This window comes from Oncorhynchus keta, chromosome 12 (genome assembly GCF_023373465.1).
Source record: "Oncorhynchus keta strain PuntledgeMale-10-30-2019 chromosome 12, Oket_V2, whole genome shotgun sequence".
Taxonomy (NCBI): domain Eukaryota; kingdom Metazoa; phylum Chordata; class Actinopteri; order Salmoniformes; family Salmonidae; genus Oncorhynchus; species Oncorhynchus keta.
In genome coordinates this window covers 18,919,244-18,935,248 of record NC_068432.1, presented here as the reverse complement: position 1 = coordinate 18,935,248, position 16,005 = coordinate 18,919,244, and the positions used below count along the sequence as shown (strand labels likewise).

At 44.6% G+C, this 16,005-nt stretch overlaps 1 long non-coding RNA gene across 1 annotated transcript; it reads left to right on the top strand.

Moving 5' to 3' along the window:
* Nucleotides 1–1,072: 1,072 nt before the first annotated feature.
* On the top strand, nucleotides 1,073–11,972 carry LOC127906293 (uncharacterized). Its single transcript, XR_008060796.1, has 4 exons — nucleotides 1,073–2,749; nucleotides 3,352–3,419; nucleotides 4,213–4,336; nucleotides 4,486–11,972. It is a non-coding gene; the product is annotated as an uncharacterized LOC127906293 (long non-coding RNA).
* The last annotated feature ends 4,033 nt before the right edge of the window (nucleotides 11,973–16,005 follow it).

Genomic DNA, 16,005 nt, shown 5'->3' with positions numbered 1-16,005 from the left:
TGATGTGGACACCAAGGAACTTGAAGCTCTCAACCTGCTCCACTACAGCCCCGTCGATGAGAATAGGGGCGTGGTTTGTCCTCATTTTCCTGTAGTCCACAATCATCTCCTTTGTCTTGATCACATTGAGGGAGAGGTTGTTGACCTTGCACCACATTGTCAGGTCTCTGACCTCCTTATAGGCTTTCTCATCGTTGTCGGTGATCAGGCCTACCACTGTTGTCATCGGAAAACTTAATGATGGTGTTGGAGTCGTGCCTGGCCGTGCAGTCATGAGTGAACAGGGAGTACAGGAGGGGACTGAGCATGCACCCTAGAGGTGCCCCCGTGTTGAGGATCAGCGTGGCGCGCCCGTCAGGAAATCCAGGATCCAGTTGTAGAGGGAGGTGTTTAGTCCCAGGGTCCTTAGCTTAGTGATGAGCTTTGAGTGCACTATGGTGTTAAACGCTGAGATGTAGTCAATGAATAGCATTCTCACATAGGTGCTCCTTTTGTCCATGTGTGAACGGCAGTGTGGAGTGCAATAGAGATTGAATCATCTGTGGATCTGTTGGGCCGGTATGCAAATTGGATTGGATCTAGGGTTTCTGGGATAATGGTGTTGATGTGAGCCATGGCCAGCCTTTCAAAGCACTTCATGGCTACAGACGTGAGTGCTACGGGTTGGTTGTCATTTTGGCAGGTTTCCTTCGTGTTCTTGGGCACAGGGACTATGGTGGTCTGCTTGAAACATGTTGGTAGTACAGACTCAGACAGGGAGAGGTTGAAAATGTCAGTGAAGACACTTTCCAGTTGGTCAGCGCATGCTCGGAGTATACGGTCTGGTAATCCGTCTGGCCCTGCGGCTTTGAATGTAAGACCTTTAAATAGGTCAACATCGGCTGCGGAGAGCGTGATCACACAGTCGTCCGGAACAGCTGATGCTCTCATGCATGTTTCATTGTTACTTGCCTCGAAGCGAGCATATTAGTTATTTAGCTCGTCCGGTAGGCTCGTGTCACTGGGCAGCTCTCGGCTGTGCTTCCCTTTGTAGTCTGTAATAGTTTGCAAGCCCTGCCACATCTGACGAACATCGGAGCCGGTGTAGTACGGTTCAATCTTAGTCCTGTATTGACATTGTGTCTATTTGATGGTTCGTCGGAGGGCATATTGGGATTTCTTATAAGCGTCCTGTTGTATAGCACACTGTATTACTTATACAACTAATATAAGGACAGGACATGAGACGGGAGTGGAAATTAACGTGGGAATTGTTTAATGCGTTTCACAGGAAGAACATTCCAAGCATTTCAATGTAGGTAAGCAAGGGGGGGGGGGGTTACAGGTGCCCTAAAGGGACAAAACTAGAATATCAATACACAACATATTCCTCCCCCTCTACCTCTGGTGACTCATTAGGAAAAAGTAAATATTAACTGTTTTGCCTATTGTCTTATTTTTAATATAAGTTATCTTAATGTAAACAAATGAACTTTTCAGAATAACCTTTTCTAAATTAGGAATAGAGGGTAGACTGCCTCAGTCCCCAGACTTAACCCTGGGGTGTATTCTTCCCTGATGTTGGAGGTTAGTCTGAACTAAATAGTCAACCTGTCAGAGGATATTCCTTCTCTTGCAGGGTAATGACGATGTACAGTTGAGTCTACAGTCACATTATCTCTGAGTCTGAGTGGTGATGGTGTATTCCCAGACTGGGGTGCAACAGTACCCTGAGTAGGCACTCTGGCTGGTTCAGGTGAGTCTGGAGCACTTTCCACATTTGTAGGTTGCTGCAGTGGATGTTCAGGAATAGCTCGTAGTCATGGTAGGCCTCCAGTAGCTGATCTTGGTTTGTCACTTGACAGGAGTCATCTCTTGAGGTTGGTTCCTGGCAACAATTGATCCACTTGTATCCTCCAGATGATGTTTTCCGGTGTGTGAACTGTGTAGGACACAGGTCCTGTTTGTGCAACCACTGTGGCTGGTATTTGGACCTTTGCAGTAGTTCCAAGCAAGAACTCTCTCTCTCCAGCTATGAAGTTGCACGCAGGACTACCTCATTAACAGGTCATGAGACAGACTCAGACACCTGAACGGGCCCTCATCCCCATCATTTGTAGGAAAAAATATGTAGATTTCGCAGAAGGAGATCGGGGTGGCATGTGATGTAGTGTTTTTTTGCAAACAGCAATGGTGTAATGCCCCTTTTTGTCTCAAACCTGGGTCTCCCTGCCCGTAGGCAAACAAATATATTTTAGTGAATTCAGGCGGTCGCCCCAAACAGGTTTTGGACCTGGGTCCATCAACTGTCAAGCCAACACCTTAAGTGCTACGCCAAGATGTCCAAACCTCTCGATGTTGTCGCTCGGTGTTGGATTAAAGTTGCTACAGAACATGAGTCAGCTGAGACCTCCTTCCTTGGGGAGAGCATGCCCCCACACTTCTTTATAGCAAGTCTCTCACGTGTACACAACCAATTTCTTACTGGTAGATTTTGTACATGATCTGTCAATCCTGAGAGCGACGCTCTCTCTCCTCCCCTTCTCCCCATCTCTCTTTTGCATGTGCTGGTGCGAAGTTTTCCCTAGATCCAGATCTAGGATCAGCTTCCCCTCCCCAAACCTAACAAGGACCATTCGCGGGGGAATTCAAACCTGATCCAAAGCCAGGGTCTATTTGGGGAACTTGTCCCCTCCCCCACAACACGACACGTGGATGCGTCTTCCTCAGTTCACCATGCACATAAAGAAAACAGCAGTGTATTTCAGCTGTAAGTATTTTGCAGTTACTAGCGATATTATTTTAAATGAATTTATCGAGCTTCGTTATTATTCAACAATAACTCGGCCAATGTAGCTGTAGCGGGCTACATTTCGTAGATGCATGGAAAAGTATTAGCTATGTTGTAGCATTATGTTAGCTTGCTAGCAGGTAGCTAGCGAGCCATTTTTCCTGGCTATACTGATAGGTTAATTAGCCAGCTAGCTACTAAAGGTTGCTGGAGTAGACATTAATACATTTCGGAATGGATTATTATTGCATTGCTTATCTTTGCTATGATGTCTTAGATGTTCTCAAATGGAAGAATGTTGTGTTGTGCATAATGTTAAATAACTCCATAGGAGTAATGCTAAACTAGCTACTGGTAGCTAGCTACATTGTAATGCAAATGTGGTCCAAGCTCGGTTGCTTTCCTGTGGCGTGCCGAGTTATTTGCGCAAGTCACAATGTGAGACATTTTGTTTAGAGGTGATTGTATTTTGAAATGGCAGCTAGGGAAAGGCATTTGGAATATTTCACTATTCAATATGGATATCCGGATGGTCCAAATACATTTTTTTTGTTTGTGAAAACATGTTTTATTTGCTGCAGGACTGGCAGAGACAGTGCGGTGCCAGAAGGGAAGGTTTGATTGGGAGAGACAGTTGTTGCTGTCATAGGTAATCTGTCATACTATACATGTATTAATGACATGTCTATTTTAAAATTGTTCTCGTCAGAACATGGATAAAAGCAGGAATCTCTTTTGCCAAGGTATGTTGCCAACCGTCAACCACCCCCTCATTTCCAGCATTTTAAAGTTGCAATCGGCAGTTGCAAAATCCATTTTTGGACCTGCAATTGAATGATATATACCCATTGATTCTTGAAGAATATAACTTATAAATGCCTCATGATCTTAGTTCAACAGTTGTACCCCATCAGAACTCAGCATATAAGCTTGTTTTACTTCAATGTGGTTAAACATGGATCAATCCACTGATGGGAGGGAAATGTAGCCTCAAAATGAGCTGTTATTGGCAGAGAGATTTCAAACTCTTTGTTATTAACTTAGACCACCTGGTGATGTCACCAAGCAAGCCAAAACTCCACCAATACAAAACCTGCTGATTTAGAATGTCTTATGTAGATTGTATTTTCAATCAGCAACTATCAGGAAGTTACACTGATAAAAATCAGCTGTTGTACAAATATGATACAAAACACCAGCTGAGTGACACCGGCTGCATCGGTGAGTATGAACCTGACAGCGAAAGCTCGAGTGACAGGTGTTCAGAACGCACTCAGCCTGGTAATTCTGTGACTGTAGACACCGGCTGCTTTCGTAAGCAAGGGAACATCCGCAGTCTACCGTCAAACTTACCAGGCTGAGCAAAAATGTAATGTCGTTGCTTGCTAATATGGGGATTTGTTGTTACTCTTATGTATGTTCCATCCTTTTGTGTTTTTCAGGCAAGCCTGGGAAAGAACTGAGAAAACGTACTAAGGAGTCAAGATAGACACCAGAAAGAGGCCCAAGAAGACTTGGACGCAGGAACAGAGGACAGCGAGGGATGTTCAGAACTCACTCAGTCCGGTAAGTTGGTGAGGGTACACTTCGAGACTGCTTACCTGACATGGAGGAAGTCTTTTCTTTTTATCTCCTCTCCTATACCTTCACTATGCCCCCCTCCCCTATTGTGTTGGACCGTCATGTGGTTTAATCTTTTCTTTGTTTGCGATTAGGTTTGGAGAATGACTTCTCAACCCAAGACTGAGAGCAGCTGTGAGAAAGCATCAGTTTGGAAGCATTTGGGAAAATGTAAAGTGCTAAAGAAGGTTCCCGGCAAAGAGGATTGCCTGTTATGGGTCAGAGCCAGCTCTCACAAACAGAACATGGAAAGACTTGAAAACCTGGTGCACAACAAAATGCAAACAGAAAAGGCTCTCCGCAGCCGGTAAAAGGCTAGCATGCCACGAAGATGAAGTTCACACAGGTGAATGGGAGAGTTGTAAAAGACAAAAAGCTTTTTAGACATGGCTCCAAAATGCAGGTGCTAGTTGAGCTCGTGAGCTAGTTCTGCTCTATTTTTTTCATTTTGTGGTGAAAAACTTAGTGTGTCGAGCATAATACCCTGTTACCAATAGATAAAAAGGCGAGACATTTTTTAGCAATTTCATTTTTTGTCTGAAACGTCCAATTCAAAAGCTTCCATTCCCCTTGTCACAAGGAATTTATGCATGATTTAATATGAAACCCTGCCTCCCGAGTGGCGCAGTGGTCTTAGGCACTGCATCGCAGTTGCTAGCTGTGCCGCTATAGATCCTGGTTCGAGTCCAGGCTCTGTCGCAGCCGGCTGCGACCCGGAGACCCATGGGTTGGCGCACAATTGTCCCAGCTTCGTCCTGGTTAGGTTTGTATGGCAGGGATGTCCTTGTCCCATTGCGCTCTAGCAACTCCTGTGGCGGGCCGGGCGCATGCATGCTGACACGGTCGCAAGGTGTACGGTGTTTCCTCCGACACATTGGTGTGGCTTCCAGGTTAAGCGGGCATTGTGTCAGGAAGCAGTGCAGCTTGGCAGGGTTGTGTTTCGGAGGACGCATGGCTCTCTACCTTCGCCTCTCCTGAGTCCATAGGGAGTTGCAGCAATGAGACAAGACTAACTACCAATTGGATACCACGAAAATTGGGGAGATTAAGGGGTTAAAAGAAAAATATATATAATAAAACCCTGTCAGCCTTTACTTAATAGGCACGTATTGTAGTCATTTTTAAAATGTAATCTCTTGAGATGGGAAACCGTTTTCTATTTTTGTTTTTATTCATTTGAATATGGTCTTTATTTTATTTATTTATTCTGAGATGGCTCAGAACGCACCCTTGTGGGGCCCCAGTGTTGAGGATCAGAGGGGAGGAGATGTTGTTACCTACCCTCACCACCTGGGGGCGGCCCGTCAGGAAGTAATGCCAGCAAGACATCCTGGTCCGTGACTGGGCTGGATTTCTTCCTGTAGTCCGTGATTGACTGTAGACCCTGCCACATGCCTCTTGTGTCTGAGCCGTTGAATTGAGATTCTACTTTGTCTCTGTACTGACGCTTAGCTTGTTTGATAGCCTTGCGGAGGGAATAGCTGCACTGTTTGTATTCGGTCATGTTACCAGACACCTTGCCCTGATTAAAAGCAGTGGTTCGCGCTTTCAGTTTCACGCGAATGCTGCCATCAATCCACGGTTTCTGGTTAGGGAATGTTTTAATCGTTGCTATGGGAACGACATCTTCAACGCACGTTCTAATGAACTCGCAAACCGAATCAGCGTATTCGTCAATGTTGTTATCTGACGCAATACGAAACATATTCCAGTCCACATGCTGGAAGCAGTCTTGGAGTGTGGAGTCAGCTTGGTCGGACCAGCGTTGGACAGACCTCAGCGTGGGAGCCTCTAGTTTTAGTTTCTGTCTGTAGGCAGGGATCAGCAAAATGGAGTCGTGGTCAGCTTTTCCGAAAGGGGGGCGGGGCAGGGCCTTATATGCGTCGCGGAAGTTAGAGTAACAATGATCCAAGGTTTTTCCACCCCTGGTTGCGCAATCAATATGCTGATAAAATTGAGGGAGTCTTGTTTTCAGATTAGCCTTGTTAAAATCCCCAGCTACAATGAATGCAGCCTCCGGATAAATGGTTTCCAGTTTGCATAGAGTTAAATAAAGTTTGTTCAGAGCCATCGATGTGTCTGCTTGGGGGGGGATATATACGGCTGTGATTATAATCGAAGAGAATTCTCTTGGTAGATAATGCGGTCTACATTTGATTGTGAGGAATTCTAAATCAGGTGAACAGAAGGATTTGAGTTCCTGTATGTTTCTTTCATCATACCATGTCTCGTTAGTCATAAGGCATACGCCCCCGCCCCTCTTCTTACCAGAAAGGTGTTTGTTTCTGTCGGCGCGATGCGTGGAGAAACCAGCTGGCTGCACCGCTTCGGATAGCGTCTCTCCAGTGAGCCATGTTTCCGTGAAGCACAGAATGTTATAGCAAGTAAAACACTGGTATAGTAGATTTGCAGTGGAAGAAGGTGCAAAGTAGTTTGGGCTAAATTATAGGTGGGCTATGTACAGGTGCAGTAATCTGTGAGCTGCGCAGACATTTGGTGCTTAAAGCTTGTGAGGGAGATATGTGTTTCCAGTTTCAGAGATTTTTGTAGTTCGTTCCAGTCATTTGCAGCAGAGAACTGGAGGGAGAGGCGACCAAAGAAAGAATTGGTTTTGGGGGTGACTAGAGAGATCAGAGACTCACCAGCGGCAAAGGGACATCATTGATGTATACAGAGAAGAGTCGTTCCAAGAATTGAACCCTGTGGCACCCCCATAGAGACTGCCAGAGGTCCGGACAGCAGACCCTCTGATTTGACACATTGAACTCTATCAGAGAAGTAGTTGGTGATCCAGGCGAGGCAATCATTTGAGAAACCAAGGTTGTCGAGTCTGCCGATGAGGATGTGGTGATTGAAATGCTTGGCCAGATCAATGAATATGGCTGCACAGTAATGTTTCTTATCAATGGCTAATAAGATCGTTTAGGACCTTGACTACACTCAATAAGTAGGAGTAACTTAGAAAGCTCTGGACATTCTTATTTTTTTATGACTTGAGGAGCCTGTTCTCTGCTATACTGGTCTGCATTTCTGCAATACTGTCTATAATTTCCATCTCTCCTGTGCATTTCTTGACTGCCACTTTCAACCTCCAAGTCATTCAGCCAACTGTCCAGGTCTACTGCCTTAAGATCACCTTCACTGCAGTTTCTCTTCATCTCTTGGATCAGTGCCCTCACCAGCTCGCCCATCCTCTTGACCTCCCGAGCCACGTCTTCATCCCTCAGTTTCTCCTTCCTCCTCCCCATCCACTTTGCAATCCATCCTCTACAGCATCCCTCATTCTTCTTCTGCCTCTTGGTTGATGTCCTGACCATCATTGTGCGTCTTCAGACCTTCCTCCAGGTTGAGTTCTATTGAGGTCAGGTTCTCTTTGATCCTCCTCAGACTCTCCTTGTTGGTGTTGGTCCACTGTGTCTTCTTGTCCAGCTGCTGCCTGCAGGGCCGGACAGTGGGGACCACCTCCATCTGGCGTGACACCTTCTTCAGGTCACTCACAGAGGCAGAGAGGAGGATGTTGGGCTTGGCCACAATAATCTCAACAGATATAGGGTCAAAACACTGAGATGTGACACACACACAAATTTAAGAGATGCCTACCAGTCGATGGTCCTTCAGTGGTCCTTGTGGTTCCTTTGGAGGCTCTGGACTGTCCTCAGTAGAAGCGTCATTGCCATCATCAAGCTGTGTGTCAAGAGAGCTAGCTGGTCATAGTCCATTCTCCACATTCAGTGAAGGAGTTACACACGCACATTTTTGAGTAAGTGGGGGGAGGAGACAGACAGGTCATCATCCTCGTCCATTTCCCTCACTTCAAACTTTGTCACTTTTCCATCCTCAACTTTCAGTGGTGGTGTCCTCTTTTCATGATCCTCATCATCACACTGTTTATCAGAGTCAACATGTCAGAGCCCATCCTCCTCACAGTGATGTCACTCAACAAAGACATGGACGGTAGGGTACAACTCTTTTACCTCAGATTCAGTCAGTGAAGGAGTAGATGGAAAAGTCATCAGAACTGGAGGATGAGATCACGTCATGATATTTTCTCTCTATCAGCCGATTCACCCTTCCAGACTGAGGAGACAGAGAAAGGCATGTACTCATGGCAGCCATAGAATACACTGGCATTGACCCTCAAGGAAATGTAGAGTATGTAGGCAATCCAACATGGTTGTACAAGTAGTGAGTAATACATGGGTAACTGAAAATGCAATTAATGCAACTCCCATAACATTAGGGGTGGGGCTAAAGATCTTCCATAGAATAGGATTCTTTAGCATCTCGAATGGATGATTGTCAATTCACCAAGCCAACCAAAATGGCCATATGAATCAACAGATTGATCTAACTGTTGTGTCTATGGGAACAGCAGAGATGACCTGGCTGAGAGGCTCTGGATTGATGCTCCATCCATCCCTAGATGTCTGGTCCTGCCCACAGCTCACAATGATTGGCTATAAACAGTAAAGAATGAATTAAACACTGCTTTTCTCATTGCAGAATGTATAACTAATGTGCATGTGTTACTGACGGTTGGCCACATCACAGAATCAGGGGTGTTTACCCTCATTGGATTCATCCGTCAACACATCACTCAATTTAAAAGGTGATAATATAACAAAAACAGGACAAAACAGACATGTATTGTATATTTACCACATAAGGGCTGCGTGTTAAAGCTCTTTTGATTCTCTCATTATTACGATCCATTGCTTTCTGGGGGAAACATTTCCATCAATATTGTATGTATATATAATATATATGTGTGAGTGTGTATATACACAGGTTTGGATAACATTAACTTAAGAGACCACTGCAAAATGATCCGTTTCTCTGGGTTTACTATTTATAGGTATGTGTTTGGGTAAAATGAACATTTTTGTTTTATTCTAAACTACTGACATTTCTCCCAAATTAAATTATTGTCATTTAGAGCATTTATTTGCAGAAAATTACAACTGATCAAAATAACAAAAACAGATGCGGTGTTGTCAGACCTCTAATAATACTAATATTTTAACTTAGGAAGAGTTCTGAAATCATTATTTGGTGGAATAACCCTGATTTTCAATCACAGCTTTCATGCGTCTTGGCCACCAGTCTTTTTCGTTGGTGTTGGGTGACTTTATGCCATCCTGGCTCAAAAATTCAAGCAGCTTGGCTTTGTTTGATGGCTTGTGACCATCCATCTTCCTCTTGATCACATTCCAGAAGTTTAATGGGGTTCAAGTCTGGAGACTGGGCTGGCCATGACAAGGTCTTGATCTGGTGGTCCTCCATCCACACCTTGATTGACTTGACTGTGTCACATGGAACATTGTCCTACTGGAAAAAACAATCCTCAGAGTTGGTGAACATTGTAAGAGCAGAAGGAAGCAAGTTTTCTTCCAGGACAACCTTGTAAGTGGCTTGATTCATGCGTCCTTCATAAAGATAAATCTGCCCGATTCCATCCTCCACCAAATTTCACAGCGGGTGCGAGACACTGGCTTGTAGGCCTTTCCAGGTCTCCGTCTAACCATTAGACGACCAGGTGTTGGGCAAAGCTGAAAATTGGACTCATCGGAGAAGATGACTTTACTCCAGTCCTCTACTATTGTCTTTTGAAAACCTCAGCCTGGCTTTGCTTCTCATTGATGAAGGGCTTTTTTCTAGCTTTGCACAACTTCAGCCCTGCCCCTAGGAGCCTGTTTCAAACCATCCTCACCGTGCACTTCACCTCAGCTGCATTTGCCATCCTTTTTGTAGGTTAACTGCCTTGTTCAGGGGCAGAATGACAGATTTTTACCTTGTCAACTCTTGGATTTGATCTTGAAACCTTTTGGTTACTAGTCCAACGCTCTAACCACTAGGCTACCTGCCACCCCAATGAACTGCTGTCTTTGAAATTTTAAGGATGGAAGCATCCTGTATCCCTCTGCCAGTAAAGACCTTCTTTCCCTCACTCAAAATGTTCCTTTTGAAGTCTTCTGGCATGGTTAATAGTTATTTTTGGATTCCAATTACTTTTGAGGTACTACTAGCACTGATTTAAACATCCAGCAGGTCCTATTGCAAGAGGATAGTGATGACCACAGCAGTGGTTTTTATACTTTTCCTCGTTAAATAAGATTTGGTTCAGGTGATCACCTAATCAGTACCCCATTCAGTAGAATGAGGTGTGCCTGTGTTGGAAATCAACAGACACTGGAATGGAATTTCTGCCATACATTTAGAGATGCTGATTACAGAAACATTTGTTAATTATTTCCAGAGCTCTGAGTGTATGTGGTACCATTTACATTTAAGTCATTTAGCAGACGCTCTTATCCAGAGCGACTTACCCTGTATACAGGTTGGGAAGGCTGTGCACCAAAGGCCAATGGTTACCTGCAACAACCTGAGTGAGAAGAAAGAGATTATACAGTTGAAATCAAATCTGAACACAGTGCATGTAGGGAATTAATGCTTGGTTACGTCAGAATACGTCACAGCTTTATGACTGCGCATAATACATCGCAAGAGAAAGGCTTGTTTGGAGCCTAACTAGTGGTATTGTCTTCTCACTGGTTGTAGCTAGCTGAATAACGAAAGTGATGTACATATTTCCTACTGACTGAGTAATGGTTGTATCGATGGTTGGTTGGATGTTTTTTTTACATAGATAGGCTAACAGGATATCAATAGAAAGAAACCATTCCTTGCCCCCCAAAAAATTATTTTGCACTTTGAGTAACAAGCACTAAGGGACCACAATGGAATTCGTTGATTTTATTGCGTTGTCCCTGACACGTTTTATTTTATTAAACAGTTTTTTTTTTTTTACTAAACTCAAATATATCTATCTCACTTTCTATCTAACTCAAGTGGACTGTTGAGAACTCTGATCATCACATTTCAGGCACAAGCCAGCAGGTGGCAGTGTCTTTAAATGCAGCACTGCCTTAGTGCACTTCATGATCTGCGCATCAAATTTGGTTGTGAACGTGATTAATAAAAATGCGGAAATACATTACATTTGCTTTGGTTTAGCAATCTATCTACCCTGTCTTAGTTAAAGTGTTGTGCAATAGTGGAGGACAGGTGTCGTAACTGACATTTTTGTATTGTGCTTGATTATCCACTGGTATTAGTTTGACATATGTACTGAGCATCAAAAATCAGTTTTGAAAGATGTGGTGGAAGAATTTGGGGTGAGCTGTTGTAAACTTCTCAAGGGATATGTTCTGTGTTGGACTGTGATGTTATGTGTTTCATAGACTACTGGTATGTCTGCGTCGTAACACAAGGCCATTGTGTTCCGGAACTATTGATTTATAGAAGAAATTGTTGTGTGAATACAATATGATTGTATTATCACCTCTCACTATATAAGGGACATGTAACCATTTCATCCTTGCTGTGAAATTAGAGGTGGCTCTCCTCTGCAGCTGCTTGTATTAAATATGTTTATTACATTGTTAAATATAGGATTATCACCACAGCAAGCAAAGTACTTTAAGGTCAGGGCCCTCTGCAAGTCTCACAAAATCATTTTAGACCCAAGCCACCCCTTGTACCCGGACTTTGAACTACTCCCCACTGGGCACAGGTATAGGGCACCCTCAGCAAGAAAAACAGAACTAGACCATCATTTGTGCCAGGTGTGATATCCCTCCTAAATAGCTCGGGCTGATGTTCCTATCGAATCAGTAAGGCCAGCAGGCTAGTCATTTTTTACATGTTTTATTGGTATGTAACTGTTATGAAAGTTGTATTGTAAATTTTGTTTTGTATTTAAACGCCACTTTAAACGTGTACATGGCACTGCAACAACATTTCCCCATGGGGACAATAAAGTCAGTAAGTAACCCTGCCTTAATCTTTGAATAGAATTTTCCACAACTGTGGTTCAGAGGTTCAAGAGTTTTACTCCTGAGTTGAGGCTTAAGAGTGGCATTGATCCTGTTATTATAATGTAATTTGTTTTGTTTATTGTCAATACATGTCTCAGGTTATCAAAGGATGCCTTCAGTCTTGGAACTACAGTTTTTGGCGATGGGCATGGTAAGTTAGCAAGGAGGGGCTGAGTGACACAAGCTCATCACATACCCCTTCCAGCACAAGACAGTGACCCAGATACTCCTCAGCATCGGGCTTCTGGTGCTCCTCTGTGGTGGGATTGAGAAGAGTGTGGGCACTGTTTGGTTCCTCCTCATGTTTCAGCTGCTCTCTATCAGCACAGGGGTGTTGTACACAATTCTGGGGCTGGTAGTGTTTTGTGCATCTGCCCAGAATCAAGTGGAGGGGTTAGTTCCTGTATCCCTGTCCCTTATGGGTATGGCCACAGTGTACTCACTTATGGTTAATAGCTTCCTTTTTGGGGTCAGCGTACCCATGTTAGCCCTGCCCTGGCTGTTTCTGCTCATAACAGTTTTGGTCCCACACACTGTCTTACTCTGCAACGTCATCATCACAGGGCAGGATCTGTATCCTTACTCCAAATAACTGATGCACTCTGCAGTCGCCAGTTTCCTCCCAACACATTGGTGCGGCTGGCTTCTGTGTGAAGAAGCAGTGTGGCTTGGCAGGGTTGTGTTTCGGAGGACGCATGGCTCTCGACCTTTGCTTTTCCCAAGTCCGTAGAGGAGTTGCAGCGATGGGACAAACTAACTACCAATTGGATGTCACAAAAAATGTTTAAAAGCACCAAAACATTTTTATAATTAATTGGTCGTTGTGCACAGTAAAGAGAAGCCATAAATTACTACCAAGACTAAGTATAGCAAATCAATAATTATTATTTAGTTACAATTGCATGTGTACAAGTTATACTGTTTATTTACAAATAGCTATTTTGCATAAACAACTTGATCAAGTGGTAAAAGTAACGTAACAGGTCATGATGGAACACGTTATTCAATATCAGTAATGGCCTTTTTAAGTGGGAGAACTTGCACAATTGGTGGCTGACTAAATACTTTTTTGCCCCACTGTATCTGATCTAAAAACAATAACACATAAACATTAGTTATGCATTCTGCAATGAGAAAAGCAGTGTTTAATTTGTTCTTTACTGTTTACAGCCAATCGTTGTGAACTGTGGGCAGGACCAAACATCTGGGGATGGAGCATCAATCCAGAGCCTCTCAGCCAGGTCATCTCTGCTATTCCCATAGACACAACAGATAGATCAATCTGTTGATTCATATGGCCATTTTGTTAGGCTTGGTTGAATTGACAATCATCCATTCAAGACGCTGAAGAATCATATACTATGGAAGGTCCTTGAGAGTAAATGCCAGTGTATTCTATGGCTGCCATGAGTACATGCCTTTCTGTCTCCTCAGTCTGGAAGGGTGACTCGGCTGATAGAGAATATATGATGAGGTGAACTCATCCTCCTATTCTTATGACTTTTCCATCTACTCCTTCACTGACTGAATCTGAGGTAAAAGAGTTGTACCCTACCATCCATGTCTTTGTTGAGTGACACCACTGTGAGGAGGATGGTCTCTGACAAGTTGACTGATACACAGTGTGATGATGAGGATCATGTAAGGAGGACACCACCGCTGAAAGTTAAGGATGAGGAGGATATAAAAGGTGACAAAGCTTGAAGTGAGTTATATGGTAGAAGACGACGATCTGTCTCCACTCCTATGGAGCGGCAGGGTAGCCTAGTGGTTAGAGTGTTGGACTAGTAACAGAAAGGTTGCAAGTTCAAATCCCCGAGCTGCCAAGGTACAAATCTGTTGTTCTGCCCCTGAACAGGCAGTTAACCCACTGTTCCTAGGCCTTCATTGAAAATTGTTCTTAACTGACTTGCCTAGTTAAATAAAGATAAAATACGACGAGTCAGACTTCCTGGTTCGTGTTGCATGAGGGATTGGAAATGATACAGACAATTATATTGATAGATCTCAAAATGTATCTGCAATATTAAAGCAGATCTACCCCCCCCTCCCCCACACACACATTTTTGAATAACTCTTGGCATCTTTTAAATTTGTGTGTGTGTGTCACATCTCAATGGTTTGACCCTATGTCTGTAGAGACTGTGTCCAAGGCCAACCTCCTCCTCCCTGCCTCTGTGAGTTCACTGAATAATGTGTCACGCCAGATTGAGGTGGTCCCCACTGCCCTGCGGACAGCAGCTGGACAAGAAGACACAGTGGACCAACACCAACGTGGAGGATCAAAGAGAACCTGACCTTAATAGAACTCAACCTGGAAGAAGGTGTAAAGATGCACAATGATGGTCAGGACATCAATCAAGAGGCCGAAGAAGAATGAGGGATGCTGTGGAGGATTGGATTGCAAAGTGGATGGGGAGGAGGAAGGAGAGACTGAGGGACAAAGACATGGCTAGGGAGGTCAAGAGGATGGGTGAGCAGGTGAGGGCACTGATCCAAGTGATGAAGAGAAACTGCAGTGAAGGTGATCTTAAGGCAGTAGACCTGGACAGTTGGATGAATGACTTGGAGGTTGAAAGTGGCATTCAAGAAATGCACAGGAGAGATGGCTGAAATTATAGACAGCTGGGACAGAAATGCAGACCAGTATAGTCGAGAACAGGCGCCTCAAGTCTGAAAAAAATAACCATGTCCAGAGCTTTGTAAGTTACTCCTACTTATTGAGTGTAGTCATGTATCTGCAATGTGTTTAGTTATAAAGTATATCTCCAGATTGTTTTTAACATAGCACTTTCTTGATATTTGACTTGTTTCTGGTCCTACAGAGCCCTGTTCTAGGCCCTCTCCTATTCTCGCTATACACCAAGTCACTTGGCTCTGTCATAACCTCACATGGTCTCTCCTATCATTGCTACGCAGACGACACACAATTAATCTTCTCCTTTCCCCCTTCTGATGACCAGGTGGCGAATCGCATCTCTGCATGTCTGGCAGACATATCAGTGTGGATGACGGATCACCACCTCAAGCTGAACCTCGGCAAGACGGAGCTGCTCTTCCTCCCGGGGAAGGACTGCCCGTTCCATGATCTCGCCATCACGGTTGACAACTCCATTGTGTCCTCCTCCCAGAGCGCTAAGAACCTTGGCGTGATCCTGGCCCTGTCGTTCTCAACTAACATCAAGGCGGTGGCCCGTTCCTGTAGGTTCATGCTCTACAACATCCGCAGAGTTCGACCCTGCCTCACACAGGAAGCGGCGCAGGTCCTAATCCAGGCACTTGTCATCTCCCGTCTGGATTACTGCAACTCGCTGTTGGCTGGGCTCCCTGCCTGTGCCATTAAACCCCTACAACTCATCCAGAACGCCGCAGCCCGTCTGGTGTTCAACCTTCCCAAGTTCTCTCACGTCACCCCGCTCCTCCGCTCTCTCCACTGGCTTCCAGTTGAAGCTCGCATCCGCTACAAGACCATGGTGCTTGCCTACGGAGCTGTGAGGGGAACGGCACCTCAGTACCTCCAGGCTCTGATCAGGCCCTACACCCAAACAAGGGCACTGCGTTCATCCACCTCTGGCCTGCTCGCCTCCCTACCACTGAGGAAGTACAGTTCCCGCTCAGCCCAGTCAAAACTGTTCGCTGCTCTGGCCCCCAATGGTGGAACAAACTCCCTCACGACGCCAGGACAGCGGAGTCAATCACCACCTTCCGGAGACACCTGAAACCCCACCTCTTTAAGGA